The following is a 19,527-nucleotide window of genomic DNA, read 5'->3' on the forward strand; positions in this document are numbered from 1 at the left end:
ATACAGTTTGGGGGTGATTTGTCCATAATAGGGGATGATTAATATACTGTACTTTGGAGTGGGGTGGTTAGACTTTTTGGAGTTTTCTTTATTATTGTTGATATGTCTAACAACTGCAGAAGCAATTACATGCCTCCTAGAAGCAGGAGCATTTGCAATATTCAAAAGCAACCTAGAAAAGTGCATGCCCAGAATTACATGTCTAAATCTTAAAAGTCCAGTTTTAAGCCTAATTTTGTAGGCTGTCTCTGAGTCATTTGGTTCAGCTCTGCTGTGTGTCACTGTACTACTGCAAGTAACTCCTGTTTACTTTTCATTATTAGTTCATTTTGGGAGCTTTATTTGAGTTGGGAGTAGGCCTGTTGGTTTGGGAGGGATCTTTATACATACCATATATTAAGACATTAGCAGCATTATTTTTCTTTTTTTAATACAGTATTGAGGTTTAAAAAGTGCACCCTGACATAAGCTGTATGCAACTGGGCTGCTGCTGCTAACCCCAGCTTGCCCCAGTGTACATTTTAAACATTGTATTTTTCTTAACAAATATATCCGACTCTGAATCTGTCTGAGTTTTACTGGGCAGGAAACTATTTTCCCATCCCAGGAGAGAATTTTCAAGATTTTTTAAAAATTCCCCTTCTACCTCAGGACAAAAACGAGGCCTTTCAAATTTTTTTTGCAACAAGATCAGAGATCCACAACACTATATTCAATAGCGCTTTGGTTAGGGAATTGAACCTGGCTCTTGCACATTGACTCTGTAGATCAGTGGTTGAACCTGTCTCTCTCTGGCCTAATGAATATGTAATCGTGTGTCAAGGTGGACTAGGTCTGGAGGCCTCCTGCTGGAGGCCTCGCAGCCCTGCATCCCCCTGTCCCAGAATAGAGCAGCAAGAAGTCCTCCAGGCAGCCTAGAGTGGCTGCAGAATAGCAGCCAATCAGAAGGGCTGCTGGGGCAACCAATAAGGGGCCAGAAGAGCCAGATAAAAGGCAAACAGCAGAGGAGTGCCTTCAGGTGCTGTGTGGAGCTTGATGAGGGAGGACTGGGTGCCTGGATGGCAGGATGAACAGCAGGACTCTCAAAGAACTCACCAGACAGAACTGAGCCCAGCAGAGGCTGCCAAAGACCTGGTGCCTGGCTGTCTGGATAGAATAGCAGCAGAGCCATTGAAAGGTCAGTGCAGGCAGGCTGAGCTCAGGAGACTGAGCATAAAACCTGGCCAGACCAGATGAGGGTACCGAGATGTGCCCTGATGGTCTGGTAGCAGACTGAGCCCAGGGAGGCTGCTGAAAAAAACATCAGTTGAGGGTACCAAGATGGGCCCCGGCTAGGTGTCTGAAGAAGGCAATGCCTTTGGGAAGAAGTCTTAGAGCTACGGCCCCATACCTGGGCTGTGATAAGAACTTGGGACTGTATACCATGGAATGGGGGGAGGACAGTGTGTGGTTTGGCTGGAGGGCTGAGCTACTGAAGACCAGCCAAGGGAACCAGCAGCTGGGGGGTGCCACCCTGATGTAAGACCAAAAAAGAAAAGCAGGCTCACACCTAAGCAAGAGAAAGGGTATCATCCATGAGAGGTGGGTGCCCACCCCATGAAAAAAAAAAAAACTGTGATTGCAGATATATTGGCCAGAGACAAATGGGCACTTGTGAGAGGTGGATGCTGACCCTATTACAGGAGAGATGGAAAGTATAGCTAGTAGCTGGAGCACTTATCTGTGGAGACCCAGTTTCAAGTCCCCGTTCTGAATTAAGGAGAACAGGGACTCGAACCTGGATTGTTCATACCCTAGGTGTAAGGCATAACCACCAGGCTATTGCCTGTTCTAACATATGTAACTAATGCTCCCTCCCTCCCTCCAGACCTGAGTCACCTTTTACCAGAATCTGATATATTTCTGCAGAGTTTGTGTTTCAACAAATCATCATTTTTGGATAAAAAACTGCATTACTGGAAAATTCCCTACCTACCATCTGTAATGTTTAACACCTTTGCACCAAATAGGACTGAAGTCTCCTTTACTCACTAGCTCAGCTCCTTCCAGGCACTAGGCCCTTCTCTTGCATTGATGTATGTAGAAATTAGCTGAAATAATAGGGGGATGCTGAACAGTTGCTGCTCCTATTAAATTGTGAGTGTTGGTGTAATAATTGGGCCTACTCAGGTATCCTAAATTGTGATCTCAGCTGTGGGGATGTGGATAAAAATTTACAAAATGTTCCAAATGATACATAACAATAAATGTTGATTGGGGAAAAAGTGCAAAGAGGGAGATGGACTGAACTAGTCTAAACAAAAAGGCCTTCTAAGATAACTCAAGGACCGTGTTAAAATTATGCCTGATAAACAAGACAATTGTGGAACCATCAGTGAACCAAAAGTGGTGTGCCAAAATTAGGCCAATTGATGGACGAGATAATGAGGAGATGGTTTATTCCACCCATCACTGCCTTGGAGATCCTTAAAAGAAAAGACTTTGGAGAGGTGAATAAGTGAAAGAGATGGACGGATGAAGGTGATGACTGACTGAAATGGGGGAAAGGAGCAAGCTTTACTTTAATGGTTACTATCCCCAGTGTCTCCTGGGTCTCTGGGATCTACCATAACACCATCAGACCTTCTGTTTGTACCACAAGGTGGAATTTTCATTTGAGCCTTGGACAAACTGTTAAGCAGGGCAGAGAAACTCTGATCAAACTCTGTAAAAGTGTGGTGAAATTCTAGCAGATTGGGATGTTCAATCTCTCTCCTCAGCCAAGGGTTTTCGGACCATACTTGATGACTTTCAGGTTGTTTCTCCTTTGCCTCTACAGTGACATATCTGAAGTGACAGAAGTGTTGTTTGATGTTCTTCAAACCAATATGTGTGATATTGGGTTTTGTATTCAGAAGATTCTTCAGACAGTAGAGCAAATTTGCTGAAAGTGAAACTTTTGATGAGTTTTGGGAAGAGGTGCCAGAACTAGATGCACATGCACATTGGGTATAAAAAAAGAAAGAGAAGGCCAAGCAACACCAGTGTCTCTTCTTTGAAGTTATGACATCAAGCCTCCAAAGCACGTGTAACCCCGAGGTTCGTATCATCTGCAAACTCTATAAGTGTACTTTCTATGCAATTATCCTATTAAATTATGAAGATATTGAATAGAACTGGAACCATTACCAATCCCTTAGGGACTCCATTCAATATGTCCTTCCAGTCAACCATTGATAACTACTCTCATAGTATGGATTTCCAATTAATTGTGCACCCACCCGATAGTATGTTAATCTAGGCAGTATTTCCCTACTTTGCCTATGTCATGTGAGACATTATCAAAAGCCTTACTAAAGTTGAGAGATATCACATCTCCTGCTTCCCCCCTCCACAACACTTGTTACCATATCCAAGGAGGATATTAGGTTGGTTTGATGTGATTTGTTCATCACAAATCCATGCTGACGGTCATTTATCACCTTGTTTTCTAGGTGCTTACCAACTGATTGTTTGATTATTTGCTCCATTACCTTTTCAGGTACTGAAGTTAAACTGACCAGTCTATAATTTCCTGGGTTGTCCTTATTCCCCTTTTTATAGATAGGTACTATGTTTGCTCTTTTCCAATACTCTGGAATTTCTCCTGTCCTCCATGAGCTCTCACAGATAATTGCTACTGGCTCAAGGTAGGGCTGAAGAGATCTCTAAGTATTTCAGGATGTAGTCAGTCAGTCTTGAAGACATGTAACTTGTCTAAGTAATTCTTCACTTATTTTACCTCAGATTGTACCCTATTTACATTGGTGTTCACTATATTAGTCATCCGATTACTGCTAATCTTTCTGAAACAAAAAAGGCAGTCAAAGCTTTGGCCACTACAGCATTTTCTGTTACTGCCTTTCCCTCCTCGTTGAGTAATGAATGGGCTTACCCTGTCCTTGGTCTTCCTCTTGTTTCTAATGTATTTGTAAAATGTTTTCTTGTTAACCTTTATGTCCCTAGCCAGTTAAAACTTGTTTTGTGTATTGACCTTTCTAATTTCGTCCCTACGTGCTTGTGTTTTGTTTTTTTAAATAAATACATCCTGTGTAATTTGACCTAGTTTCCACTTTTTGTATGACTTTTTTTTTTTTTTTTTTTTTTTTTTTTGAGTTTCAGGTCACTGAAAATCTCCTGGCTAAGACCAGGTGATCTCTTACCATACTTTCTATCTTTCCTATTAATTGGGATAGTTTGGTCTCATGCCCTTAACAATGTCTCTTTAAAAAAACTGCCCACTCTCCTGAACTAGTTTTTCATATAGACTTGCTTCCCACGGGAGCTTACCTGCCAATTCTCTGAATTTGCTAAAGTCTGTCGTCTTGTAGTCCTTGTCTTTATCTTGCTGGTTTCTTTTCCCTTCTGCCATTCCTTAGAATCATGAACGCCATCATTTCATGATCATTTTCATCCAGGCTGCCTTCCTCCTTCAAATTCTCAACCAGTTCCTCCTTATTTGTCAGAATCAAATATTTAACAGCCTCTCCCCCAGTCACTTTCTCCCTTTGCTGTTTTCTCTCCCCTCTTCTGTGTGTTTGTCTTGTTTAGTCTTTAGAAAATGGGATTGGATTATAACAGCAGCAGCAATAACAGCTCCAGACCAGCTCAGCTAAATTTTTCCCTTTTCCCAAAAAGGACAGTTACCTGTAATGCCATCTAAAAGACTGTCAACCGAGACGGGGGAGGTGTCTTCTAAAGACTTTCTACAGCTAAAGGGAAAGTGGATATTTAAAGTTTTAACTAATACTTCACATTTCAAGTGCTTTAACTCTTTTTACCCCTGGAATTTTAATAAAAGGTTAAAAAAATGGAATGGTGTGTTTGTCATGGTACCAAGCAGTGTAAGGTCTCTATATACCAAATCCTCAACTGTATTTAACAATGTTTATTGCACAGTTTCAGGATCATGCCAACACCTTTGACTTTTTGGGCCCATTTATTCCATCAACATGAATGCAGTATTCAGAATCTCTCAGGATTTAGCCCAGAGTAAAAAAAAAAACATACACATACTTTCCAGACAATATTATTTGGTTATCTTATAGAGCTACCGTTTGACTGGGTTTTGACAAGATTAAAAGTTTATCATCAGTCTGCATCCAGTCTTTCATTCTTTTCAATCTTACCATCAGGCTCCCCTGCTCTATCTTGTCAACATGATGTTGACTCTGAGCCTCTCCGTTGTTTTAATTTCATGCCACACTGCCACCTGTTGATTATCGGATCAGCTCATGACATCAGCGAAATGCAGTCTATGTGAAAGTCAAAAAACAGGAAAGCTCAACAGTAAGTTATATTTTGCATTGTAACAGAACACATTTGTTAAGAGGCAGGTGGAATTTGTTGAGGGGAAGGAATCACATTTTTGAACCTTTTTTCAATCAGTACAGAACCCTAGCAAATAATAGACCACATCTTACATAGCATGCTGCCTCAGACTTAATGACACTGGATTGTTCACCTGTTTTCCTAAGAATGGAGCACTGAGCATCAGGTCCTGTACTTGTGAAGTCAGTGCCTGCCATCAACAAAGACTAAAGAGCAAGTAGATGAAATTATATCAGTAGCATTTGCCTCCTGGCTTTGAATCTGAAAATGACCACATTGCTTTACATAATTCACCCTTATTTTTAAATGACTCAGAATGACAGATTGTTTTGCCCTCCAAGTCACAAGGCCCTTGCCTGCATGTTTTTGTTTTTAAAATATGGTTTCTATGGTATCATTTAAATGTTCCTTTCCCCCATGCTTTTCATTCCAATTTCCTTTATCAACATTGGGGGGAAATATGAAATTCCCCAAAACTTGAGTTTTTCACCATTGACTTAAGCCCAGATCTGCAAAGGTAATTGGGTGCCTAAACCCCAGGTTTAGTTGCCTAAGTCCCAGTTTTAGAAACCACTGTGTTTCACAAAAATCTCACTTGGCTGCCACTTAATTCTGTAGGTGCCTAAATTCACTCAGCATCTATGTTTTCAGGGTAAAAGCTCTCTAGGCACATGAGGCTATGTCTATGCTGCAATTAGAAACCCGTGGCTGGTCTGTGCCAGCTAGCTCAGCCCAGGGGGTCCTGGAGCTTGAGTTCAAACATCTACACCACAAATAAACAGGTCTTTAGCCCAAGCCCCAGGAGCCTGCAAACCGGGGAGCTGAAATGGGAGAGCCACAGGATTTTAATTGCTATGTAGATGTACCCACAGTTTCTGCCTCTGAGCATGCACACTGCTGCCTCACTCTAGGCATCTGGATGCCTATCTCCCACCTAAGCCCCCGTGTGAGCGGCAAACGAGGGGGAAGGTACATGATCCTATGTCTAACTCACGTGTCAGGCCTGAACCAATAAGTGTAGTCAGAGGCCACCTACCTGGTTGAACCTCATTCAAAATTAAGGAGGACATGCCCACCTTTTAGCCTAGTGGTTCAAGCACTCACTTGGCATATGGGAGACCTAGGTTCAATTTTCCCCTCTGCCTGAGGGGGAGAAAGGATTTGAACAGAAGTTTCCCACCTCTCAGGAGAGAGTTCTAACAACAGAGCTATGGGATATTTAGATGTGGGAGGTCCCTTCACAGCTCCTGTTGAAGTTGTTGCACTTTGGATAAATACATAAATGTCATTAGTCCAAAGATAGGGGGTGTGAGAAGAGTGCTCTAATCCCCACACTAGAGCATCGACTTGGAAGGTGAGAGATCCAGTGTCCAGTCCCCCTACTCCAATCACTCTTTAATTATTTATCCACAGTGGAACAGCTTTAACAGGAGAAATTAAGGGAGCCCCACATCAGATTATGCCATAGCCCAGTGTTTAGGGAACTTTTCTAATGTAAGAGATGCTGGTTGTGATGTCCCCATGCCACAAAGCAGGGTTATGTGTTTTCCTTTAACCTTTCCTATTTTTTTCCTTTTTTTTTTAATTGGTTGCTGTTTAATAAATTGTATTTGCTTTGAACTGTATGTAATGATCAGTGGGACAGGGAAGCATCCAATGCAGAGAGAGCACCCCAGAGTGAGGACACCCTAGCCCCTGCCCTAGTGACCACAACACCATTGGGGGTTGAGACCCGCCCCCCGGAATCCTGGGCCCAGCCTTGTTGGGTTTACGAGGACTCTGCCACACGGGAAAGTGAAAGGGGAGCTTTGAGGTCAGGCAGGCCTCTGGGTAAAGGAAGTGGGAGTGAGGACTCAGATCCTTTCGCTAGCCCATTTCACCGGGGTAGTGTATAAGCCAGGAAAGATCCTTACAATAGCGGGACCATTCCCCCGCTTATACTAAGAAGGAGACCCCTGTGGAAATCCTTTCTCCTCCTCGGGTGGAGTAGAATTGAACTTGTGCCTCCCACATCCAAGGTGGGTGCCCTAAATACTGGGACAAAATTTAAAAGATGGGTGGTACTACCATCACCACCACATTTTAAGAATGTGGATTACCTCAGTACAGTTACTAATCTCTATCAACTAATATTTACCACACAGTGGAAATAAGAAAATGCATCCCAGAAATGTGCATTTGTTGTCACAAAATCCAGGGTTACTTGTCAGAGAAATATATGGATAAACTGTTATAAAATTTTACAGGTCATGCCTATGAGTAATTAATGTAGCATGGCAGAAACCCATTATTGTGCTTGTCCATTTTACAAATTCATGACATCAGCATGTGGCTGGGGATTATCTGTTGCAGTGCACCCCTGTTTAGTATCTTTTAATGACAGTAATAATAGTCTAGATATAATCTAGATAATTTGGCTTTCCTTCGAATTTACTCATGATCAGATTCAGGCCATCACTAAGGGCTTATTCATGGCTCTCAAACACTGAAACACACAGGGGGGCAGTTAAGAGTGCAATGCCTCTCTAAGCTCCACAGTGCACAGAAGGTATGCAGCTATTAAGGCCATGCAACACGTGCACCTGTCTGGTGGCCAGTAGCAAAAGAGTGGGGGATCTATAGCCAAATTTCCTTCATGCCTCTTCTGGCATAAAGTGCCTGCAAAAATGCTAGCATGGAGCAGTCATTGCTCTCAGGAGATTGCACAGGCTAACTCTGTAAATGGCCGTGGTTCTCAGAATGTCAAGCACAGGGTAAGTTGGAGGGTCTTTTAACCATCTCGCCACCAAAAGAGTCTGGCCCCAGTCTTGCCAAACAACTATTTGAACCAAACTATGGAAGAACCAGATATACCATATGAAAAAAATAGATTTGTTTTTATTTTGTATACTGTAACATGAACACGAGGGGTGAGGAAGAATGACTGTTCCTAGCTTTCATTCCCACAATCCTGTGCATTTCAAGAATAAGGATGAAGTATGGAGTGAATGAGAAACTAATGGTGATCTTTCCATATACATTTTTTTAAATCTTCATATGAAGTCATACTTACACTTACAACTAGAGAAAAAAAACAAACTGCTGCAGCTTTGGTAACTAAAAAAAAAAAAAATCTGATGCTCTGTCAGGTCATGAAATAGCAAAGTGGAGATAAGCCTATGTGGAAATCATAGGAAATTGACTCATACATTTCTAGAGCAGAAAAAGAACATATGTTCATTAAATAACTTATTTACTGTGAGTTATTTTCTAGCGCTATTGAATAGTATTGCCTGTATTTTCAGACTAGTGCACAGGTTATTTAACTATATGACACTTTAAATGAGTTTTGAGGCTATTAAAACAGCACTAAGGAAAAAAGTTCAAATGAAAGTGTGAGATTTACTAGTAGTATATACAGTAATTTAATGAAGAGTAGGAAAGTTGATTATGTTTCACTCACCACTCATCCAACACATTCAAACCATACTACTCCAAGAAATAACTCTGTCCATTTTGCCATGATGGAAAACTGAGCATCTTCTCTTCCGTTGATTCCTTATCTGCACCCAGCAATTCATCCTCTAGATTAACAACATTTGTATTCATATTTTCAGAGCAACTAGCAATTTTTTTCAGTTACTAGTAAGAGCAAATCATGTATTTTTCAGTGTAAATGACTATTTCAGATTGAGGAAAAGAGTAACTCACACTCTGTATCTGAACTTGAAACACAAAATGGCAGTCACCTCATAGCTGTCCTTGCAGGAGAAATGAAGGCAATGCCTTGTCATATAAAGGTGCAGTACACAGAAAACTGTGTGACAGTATCTCTGTTCAGTCACCTATACCAACAATTGTTCTACAATTGTTCTGTATAATTTTAGTCTCATGGGAGGGAGGTCTGTGTTTAATTTTACGGCCAGCTATTCCTATGAGAACATACAACTGGCACCTGCTCTTCCTCATTTATACCTTTAGATCCACCATATGGCAATGGTATAGAGTCACAGAAAAAGTCATTTTTATTCAAACATTTAACAAGGAGTTTAATTAGAATAAGGAAAAGAGAATTAACCCTAAATCTACTCTGTGCCTTTCTCTGCTTCACTGCAGAAATTCTGCATAGAACATTTACAGCCTCTCTCTTGCCTAGCTTTTTATTACAGATGTAAAGAAACAGTATGCAACTTTTTCATATCCTCCAGAAAACAATTTACATCCTCTTCAGGCTGATAAAAAGAGTAATCATTTTCTTTTCTAGTAATCACATTGCCATTATCTGCAATTTCAGAGCTGTTTCCCCTTTCTGGGTCTTTATCTTTCAACAGTTTATCAATCAACAGGTTTCTTCATTATTTCTCCTTTTATTTCTACCAAGTATGTTATTATTCCCAATGCCTTTCTCCTCACTTCCTACCTCCTGTGTAATTTCATATAAACCTAGCATTAAATCCTAAGAGTTTTTTTTTTTAATTATTCTTTACTCTGTTCTTTTCCTCCATGCAATACTTTTACTAAATCTGGTCCAGCAAATCAAATGTAGTTCATAACTGACATTTTAGAAATGATGCACTGGCACTTTCAGAGAGATATTAGGAACCAGGAAATTTGCAATGTTTCAGGGTACTATACTGATGTTTACTTGATGGTCTTTTCAAGTCTCTTCACAAAGCATTCTGCCAACCCATTTGATGCTGGCAGATAAGCTGCAAACTTAGCACTCAATTCTACTCCCATTGAAGTCAATGACAGAACTCTTATTGACTCCAGCTGGAGCAGAATCAAGTCCTTAGTGTGCTTTACTGAATTGCTTCTGAGAAATTAAGGACCATTATCTGAAATGATCTCTTCAGGTAATCCATATGCAGAAAACATTACAGAATGCCTTGATAGTCATAACAAGAGTGTTCATCATGTACACTACTTCTGGCCATCTGAAATGAGTATCAACCTAACCTACTTACATTTGTTTATTTTTTTCTGCAAAAATCAACATATAGTCTTTCCTACAGCTTATGTGAACCATTTTCAGTGATGACACTGTAACCCTCCTGCTGCTGTGCTATTTCAAAACTATTCAAGTAAACATTCTGGGTGTATTATCAGGAGTGTTCTGTGTAAGACACAGGAGTGAATTGTCCCACTCTATTCAGCACTGGTGAGGTATCAGCTGGAATACAGTGTTCAATTCTGGGTGCAACACTTTAGGAAAGATGTGGACAAATTGGATAGAATCCAAAGGAGACCTACCAAAAATGATAAAATGGTCAGAACATGTGACCTCTGAGGAAAGGTTAAAAATATGGTGCATATTTAGTCTTGAGAGAAGACAGCCGAGGAGGGAAATGACAGCAGTCTTAAATATAATAAGGGCTGTTCCAAAGAGGATGGTGTTCAATTGTTCTTCATGTCTACTGAAGGCAGGACAAGAACTAATGGGCTTAATCTGCAGCAAGGGAGATTTAGGTTAGATATTAAAAAAAACCCTTGTAACTATAAGGATAGTTAAGGACTGGAATAGGCTCCCAAGGGAGGTTGTGGAATCCCCATCACTGACATTTTTAAGAAGAGGTTAGACAAACACCTGTCAGGGATTGTCCAGGTAAACTTGGTCCTTCCTCAGTACAGCGGGCTGGACAAGATGACATCTCAAGGTTCCTTCCAGCTTTACATTTCTCTGATTACTCGCTAATTTGAATGGAATGGCAAAGATAATATATAAGTGGTCTCTCTTGGAAACATGTAGAGCAGAAACAAAAGGATATTAATAATAGAGTAGCCTAATTGGAAAAAAAGTGAAATTACAAGACAGAGTACAACCAGAATAAAAGGCTTTTGACAGGGTTGAATGGAATTACATGACCCAATTAATGCCCTGGAAATAGGTCTTCATCTTCTGAGATGCACAGAAATATACTGAAGCAGCTCCTCGGCTAGTGTAAATTGATCCAGTTCCAATGACTTCAATAGAACTATGGCAATTATATCAGCTCTGGATCTGGGCCTGTAGTTCAAACCCCAAGCAACAGTTTGTTTAATGGATGTGGATTTAATACCTTTTGCCTCCAAAGCAAGCAAGAGAGCTCTTTATCACAGTTATTTGCCATAGAAATAGAACCATTTGCTTATCACATATTAAAATAATGAAAAAGGTGCTACTATTGTCAGAGAAAACGTGCCTATATGTAGATTATGCAGCTTATTTGCTTCTAACCAGCAAAAAACTTTCCCAGCACTTTTGGAGTAAATTAAATATTTGAAGAAGTCTCTAACTTTAAAGGAATTATAGTAAATCAGAAATGTTAGGGATATACCCGTGTTGTATAAATGAGCAAAATCAGAGGAAAAAAGTTTGATGGGGTAACATTAAATAAGGAATTTAGGGTTGCAATTTTCAAATAATTTGAAACAATTTTATCACCAAAATTTGACATCCTCATTAATAAGTCATATTGTGAAATAATAAATTATAAGAAATATACAATATCCTGTTTAGACAAGATAGCTAATGTCAAAATGAATATCCTTCAGGGATTATATTTTTTCCCAAAAACTTTACCAAAATTCATATCAAATAAAAATTACAAGAAATGCATTACATATTAGTGAATTGTATATGGGATAAAAAACAGCACAGGGTAAAAGCTATATAGACACAACAATAAGGGAGGCGTGATTTTCCAAACAAAAAGACCTATTGCTAGGTATGTCATCTTGAAACTATTTTTGATTTGTCACAATGATGACCAAATAAACATCAGATTGAAATGGACCACACAGAATGATGCATCTAAAATGGAGATCAAGCCAGTACAAATTAAAAAGACCGGCCCCACAGTCTATCTAGCCATCCCTGGATCTAAACAACTTTAATAACTGGAAACAGGGGCGGCTCCAGGCACCAGCGCACCAAGCGCATGCCTGGGGCAGCAAGCCGCGGGGGGCGACCTGCCAATCGCCATGAGGGCAGCAGTCAGGCTGCCTTCGGCGGCATGCCTGCGGGAGGTCCGTCAGTCCTGCGGCTTCGGCGGACCTACCACAGGCATGCCGCCGAAGGCTGCCTCACTGCCGTGCTTGGGGCACCAAAATACATAGAGCTGCCCCTGTAAGAGAGAACGCTTTTTGGGGCATATATTGCTGACTGGAAAGGCAGGTTTGGAACAGCAAGTAAAGGAATTGTTTTCTGCTGTTTGATTCTTACTATGTTCAAGTATACAAGACTTTGGAAAAAACCAAGATTGCATCAAAGAAATATCTGACTCCATCACTAGTTTCTCCTCCTAACTGGAATAATCTAAAATAGTGGTTGTCTACCTTTTTGGGTTCAGGGTCCATTTTTAAAAGTTTATGGCCTGTCACAACCCAGTAAATAGTCTGGGGATGGTTTTGGTCGGATCCTGCCCAGCACTCACCCCACAGTAGCAGCTCCTGTGCTGTGGGGCTGGCTGGGCTTGGATCTCTGCTCCAGGCATTGTAACCTCTGGGGTTGCAGTCAGCGGCAGCTCCAGGCATCAGTGCTACAAGTGCATGCCTGGGGCAGCAAGTCGCGGGGGGCACCCTGCCGGTCCCTGCGAGGGCAGCAGTCAGGCAGCCTTTGGCGGCTTGCCTGCAGGAGGTCCGCGGATTCGGCGGCGGGTGCGCCGAATCCGCGGGACCGGCGGACCTCCCACAGGCATGCCGCCGAAGGCAGCCTGCCTGCCGTGCTTGGGGCGGCAAAAAAGCTAGAGCCGCCCCTGACTGGAAAAAGCATTCAGTAAGCTCATCTTTCTCTGTCTTCTAGGACTTCAACAGAGGGATATTTAGGTTTTAATGCAGCAGCCAGCACATCTGAGCCAGCACAAGGAAGGAGTGCTGAAATTTGCTGCTGATATAGATCAACTGGAAATTACTATCCTGCAGAGAAGCTAGGGTGACCAGATAGCAAGTGTGAAAAATCAGGACAGGGGGTGGGGGGTAATAGGTGCCTATATAAGAAAAAGCCCCAAATATCGGGACTGTCCTTATAAAATTGGGACATCTGGTCACCCTAAGAGAAGCAGGGACTCAGGGTGGGAATGGTACTCAGATGGTTGTATCTGAGGCACACCACTTCCAAACTTGGTGCTGTACTTAGAAGCACAAGCTAGACTTTAGAAATCTGGAATCCCTTTCAGATTATTTTATTTATAGTTTATTTTATAATCTAAAATACAGAATGTTACCTGTGACCAAACAGAAGCACCTACAGTTACACAGGTTTTTTTTGTATATTAACCAATTTGAATAAGTACCAGAAAGGGAAGAGATTTTGAGGTTTGGGATCAGTGCAGAAGTGAACTACTGGAAGACTTACCAAAAAGACAGAAGAAAAGGAAAGAATCTAACATTTGGATTTGAATATTAAGATTCAGATGTACAAAATAGATGGATACTGAACTGAATGAGAATGACATCTATTGCATATTCGATTTATAATGTTTTACCCCAGGAGATATCACCACATTGTGAGGTAGGGAAGGGTGAGAGGGATTGTAAACTATTTCAGTTATTTGTTTGTTTTATTATTGTGCATATATATGAAAAGACAAATGAAAGGTTTTGGGGTTTTAATTTTTAAAGAAGTGAAATTCAGACAACAAGGACTGGAATACCAGGAAACCACCACACCTCCAACCAAATCTCAAAGAAAGTCTAACTAAAAAAATAGCACATTTCCAACCTAACTTTAATGCCCTCATTTCCTTTTCTGTAACTTCAAATGAACAGATTCTGATTTTCAGAGTGAGCCTTTTTTTCATTTAGAGTTCCACTAGAGAGCAAGATACCTGCTGAGTTTCTGTCTTACTAACAATGTAGCTCTGATTCACCTTTGCCTTATTTAATTGCATGATGCTCCAAAGGCAGATTAAATTAACACCCAAACTCTTCTAAGGTTTGAATCAGTGCAGATTCACTACTGTATAGTTCATTAGACAAATCATTTTCTGTATGGGGGAAACTAAATAATGCATCAACCTATGAGCTGAAAATGTGTGAGATTAATGAGCCACAGTGTACATAAGAGCCACAACAGCTCCTTTATGCAATACATAAGCTACCACAATTTATATATTTATTTAGATTTCACCTTTGCAAGTATTCCAAATGAATTTCTAAAGCCATTTTGAAGGTCAGTTGGATTTAGTATACTGTTTTGTGTTACTGAATTATTTTTTAGAGTTTATACCCGTAGGGAATGATTTTCAAATTAGTTCATGAGCTTTACTGAAATAGATCAGTTAGCAAAAATATTTTTCTCCTCAAATCCTATCAAATATACAGAGAGTGTCCTCTCTTTTGTGAAAGGTTGTGAAAGATCCTGTCTTGTAAATCTTTCAGTACAAAGACCAACCCCAGCCCTCCCCCCCCCCAACCACTTACTCTGTATTGTTTTCTATTCCCTGGGGTTGTATTAGGCTCCATACCAAGACATACATACCTTTTGATAGAGAAGTTCTTTAGATGCTTAGATGTATGCCATGTGACTGATGCAGTCAATGATTCTGCATCATCAATGGAGTGTGCAGTGCAAATACACTATATTTTTGGTATTAACCATCCCTATTCCAGTTTCAATACAGCAAGCACATCTTTCTACAATGACTCTTCCTTCCCTTTGACATTGCTATCAAGACAAGACTGCATAATTTTGCAGAAAATACAACGTGCCAAATTATGAAATGCTGAGCATTAGTAAAGCTGTGGGTTTGTCACCGAGGTCATGGATTCTGTGACTTTCCATGACCTTCGTGACTTCTGCAGCAGCCAGTGCACCTGGCTCAGGGGCAGCTCAGGCAGCCCCTGCACCAGTAGCACAGGCCACTGCTGATGCTATCTCAGGCCACCGTGCCCCCGCAGCAGCAGAGTTTGGGTGTGGGAGAGGTCAAAGGGTTGGGGCACCATATGGGGTGAGGTGGGCTCTGAGCGGTGCTTACCTGGGTGGGGGAGGTCTCCGGAAGTGGTAAGATCCCCCTTACTTAGCTGCTAGGCAGCAGCGTGGCCAGTCAGCTCTGTACCCTGCCTCCACCCAGAGAGCTGGCTTTGCAGCTCCCATTGGCTAGGAACCGTAGGCAATGGGAGCTGCAGGGGCGGAAACTGCAGGTGAAGGCAGACACGCATCTGCCTAGCAGCTGAGCGAGGGGGATGTTGCTGCTTCCAGAGAGCCCCCACAGGTAAGCACCGCCCAGAGCCCGCCTCACCCCATCCCGTTCCCCAACTCCCTGCCCCCTCCCACACCCAAACTCTGCTGCTGCTGTGGTGGGGGAGGCACAGAGAAAGTTGGGAGCTTGCAGGCCCTGCAAACACCCCTCCCCCACCCCGACTTTTACTATATAGCCCTGACTAAAATGTAGCCTTAGGCATTAGCAATTCCCACTGACATAAGTATCAACGAGAGTTGCTGACACTCAACACCTCTCAGGATTTGCCCTATTATGTATTGCAAAATTTAATGTATTGGAAATGTAGTTTTACCTCACTGTAAAACGGGGGGGGGGGGGGGGGGAGGGGAGGACCATACAAGTGGAAGGAAAGAACATAGGCTTTAGAAATAGGGTAGGAGGAAGATGCAATCTTATAAGGAGATAGTAAAAATGAAATCAGGCACATTTTACAACAGCAAATGAGAGCCCCAATGGCACAGATATGTACTGAAACATTGATGAGTAGTTCAAATCCAAGAGGTTTAGCCTGTTAGATGGCAAGCATTCCCCCCTCCACCCCACCCCACATATGACTTGTCAGTGATTTAATAACAATAACAAGTCAGCCAACAAAATGTCTTTGGAACATGTTAACAAACAAAAACTCCCCCTTGTTGGATGATTTTATTTTAATCCCTCCAAAATGGAGCTAATTTACTGGTGTTGCTGATTCTTTCCACGCACTCTTTGGAAGAATCCATCCCAAAGTCATTTTAATGACAATGATTTTAAATAATTAAACATAAGAAAAATGGATTTACTTACCTGGAACATCCAAGAGAGACTTCCTGGACAGTGTGATTCCTTCTAGCGACCTCACCAAGAACATTTTATTTCCTGCTCAAATAATCTTCATATTTGTGCACACTGTATCAGAAGAACGAAGTTAACAGCAGCAATCATTGTCCCAGAACATGAGGTGATTGATTTAGGTATCCTGGCTCCATAGAATTAAGGGCCTTAAAAATAAGAACAGACACCTTGAACATGGCATGGTAAACTGATAAGGCATTTAAAAATCTCACAGGTACACTTAAAAAAAAATACCTCACTGTATGGAAGGAGGTGAATCTTACAAAGAGGCCATCTGACTACAACAGCCAACACATCTGAAAAAGAATATTGTTTTGAGTGTTTTTTTTTAAATTGGGAAGACAGATCCATTTGTCCAGGGAAGGAAGAAGTCCCATACCCTAGGGGCTGGCACAAAAGCTCAGTCACTTTTCTATCTAAATCACATCACAAAAATATCTAAGTAGTTTGTAGTGTCAGAGCACAGATAACCATGAGGACAAGGCACACAGAGGTGGTCTTGAATCTTGGTAGTTCCTTCACCATTAAAGGTCTGAAAACTAACAGGCAACAGAGGGTCCTGTGGCACCTTTAAGATTAACAGAAGTATTGGGAACATAAGCTTTCGTGGGTAAGAACCTCACTTCTTCAGATGCAAGTAATGGAAATCTCCAGAGGCAGGTATAAATCAGTATGGAGATAACGAGGTTAGTTCAATCAGGGAGGGTGAGGTGCTCTGCTAGCAGTTGAGGTGTGAACACCAAGGGAGGAGAAACTGCTTCTGTAGTTTGATAGCCATTCACAGTCTTTGTTTAATCCTGATCTGATGGTGTCAAATTTGCAAATGAACTGGAGCTCAGCAGTTTCTCTTTGGAGTCTGGTCCTGAAGTTTTTTTGCTGTAAGATGGCTACCTTTACATCTGCTATTGTGTGGCCAGGGAGGTTGAAGTGTTCTCCTACAGGTTTTAGTATATTGCCATTCCTGATATCTGACTTGTGTCCATTTATCCTCTTGCGTAGTGACTGTCCAGTTTGGCCAATGTACGTAGCAGAGGGGCATTGCTGGCATATGATGGCATATATAACATTGGTGGATGTGCAGGTGAATGAGCCGGTGATGTTGCTTTTTACAGATTCAGACTAACACGGTTATCCCTCTGATACAAAACTAACAGGGTTAGCTTTAAAAAAAATCAATCCAAGAAAAATAAGATCCTACTATATCATTTCATGTTCAAAGATGACACAATAGACAAGTTCAGGATATGGTTTAAGGAGGAGAAAGTGTTAATCTATAACAACTATCTGAAAGATTTTTCAGAAATTGTCCATGAACTAATACAATTAGGCTTCATTTATCTAAATGAGATGGGGACATGAACTTAACTTTGATGGGGTTTTGGATAAGTGGAGGACTTTTCAATATCTTGCTACCCAGTGATGGTATGGCAGAGCCAGGTTCTGTACAGCTAGAAGGAAATTTTGCAGAAGCCCCAGGCTGAATAAGAAAGATGCCCTCTGAAGTTGCAGGTTGATCTTATAGGGTTTTTTGTGCAAGCATAAGAAAATGCCCATCATTCCTCTGGCCAAATTCCCTGGATGCTGTTGAAATGATTAATCAGCAAAAATCCAGAGCCCTCTACATGTAGCAACCAATGGCCTCTTTTTAAGGTCTTGAGCCTAAAACTAGGGACAGCTATACTAGATTGCCTCAGTTCTAGGATCTCAGAAGTTGTAAATTCACTCATAAAAATTTCAAGACTTTCCTTGGCACAGCAAGCCCTTGCATCTATAGAGGGCTCTGGGAGCACCACTGGCCTGCTCTGGGACCTTTTACAGGGTTATCACATCACCACCAAGCTTCTCACTTGCAAATTTCACCTCATGTAACTCCTTGCTTTGCTCCCTTATTCCAAGGACTCTTCTAAGGTCAATGTTGAACTACCCAATCACCACAGCTCTGCTCCAGATTTGATGACATTCTTCATTACAGGTAAACCCATGATAAGTTAATTTAGAGTTCTTTGTTGGAACCTTCAGCCAGGACCTAGAACAACCCCTACTACTAAGTAAAACAACTCCCTCTTCCATCGGTCTTTGAGCAACAGCTAGAATTTGAACAAACATTCCGTGGAAGCTCCTAGGTACCAAAAGGGCCTTTACAGGGTCCTCAATTGTTATATCTCTGTTTCACGACCAACTACAAGTTTTAATTTCCTTACAGCCCCATACATAAAATAACATTAACTGAATACATTAACCTAACATTCGCCATCAGGGGAAAGACCAGTAATAACTGTCACAGGATGATACTACTTCTTTCAGGTAAATAAGTGTCTTGGATATTTAAGTTTCAGTTAAATAAGGTTTGCTTTATTTCGTAACATTTTAATTGCAGTTAACTAACTTTATGCCAGAAAAATAATTCATATATTTTTTCCTTTGTGTGGCTTTTTCATGAGATCATTTCAATTGTCTGTAGATTAATCTTTAGAGCTGGTGGGAACAGTTTGTTATAAATTATTTCTTATGGATTTAGTCCTTCTTCTGATTAGCGAACATCAGAGTGTACACTTGCAAGTGTAAGACCTGCCTGCCCAGGATTTGGAAACTTTTCAATTTCATGAGCAGGTATTACTGCACAGAAAGTGAGATGTGGGTATGTAGTCATACAAAAGTGCAAATACACAAAGTAAGGCCACATTTACCATCACTGAAAATCAGGCCCCCTAAAAATTCAAAAATTTTGTAAAATAAGTTTTTATTTGTTTCTCTTCTTTTTTCTGGGGAGGGAGGGGAAGGGAGGAGAGAGGATTGTTCCCATCTACACTTGCAGGGAAACCATGTTTGAAAACCAAATTTAAATATGGTTCAAACACAGTTCCCACTAAACCAGGTATTCATGTGGTTTAAAGGGTTAGGATGGATCAAACCAAAACTACGATAGAACACTTGTTAAAAAACAAACCAAAAAACACAACAAAAACATATTTTAGCTCACACCCTGAGAGCTACACCAGAGTCTCTTTCTTAATATTTCTCACAGCTACCATAACACCAATGCAGCTCAATCAGTGGTGGCAATACAGAGCACTAATGTAGAAAAGACACTGGTATTTTAACCATTGTGCAGTCCAAGGGGAGATTTAAATGACACAGAATATCAGCCACCATTGTTCCACTT

Source organism: Malaclemys terrapin, chromosome 3 (assembly GCF_027887155.1).
Source record: "Malaclemys terrapin pileata isolate rMalTer1 chromosome 3, rMalTer1.hap1, whole genome shotgun sequence".
Taxonomy (NCBI): Eukaryota; Metazoa; Chordata; order Testudines; family Emydidae; genus Malaclemys; species Malaclemys terrapin.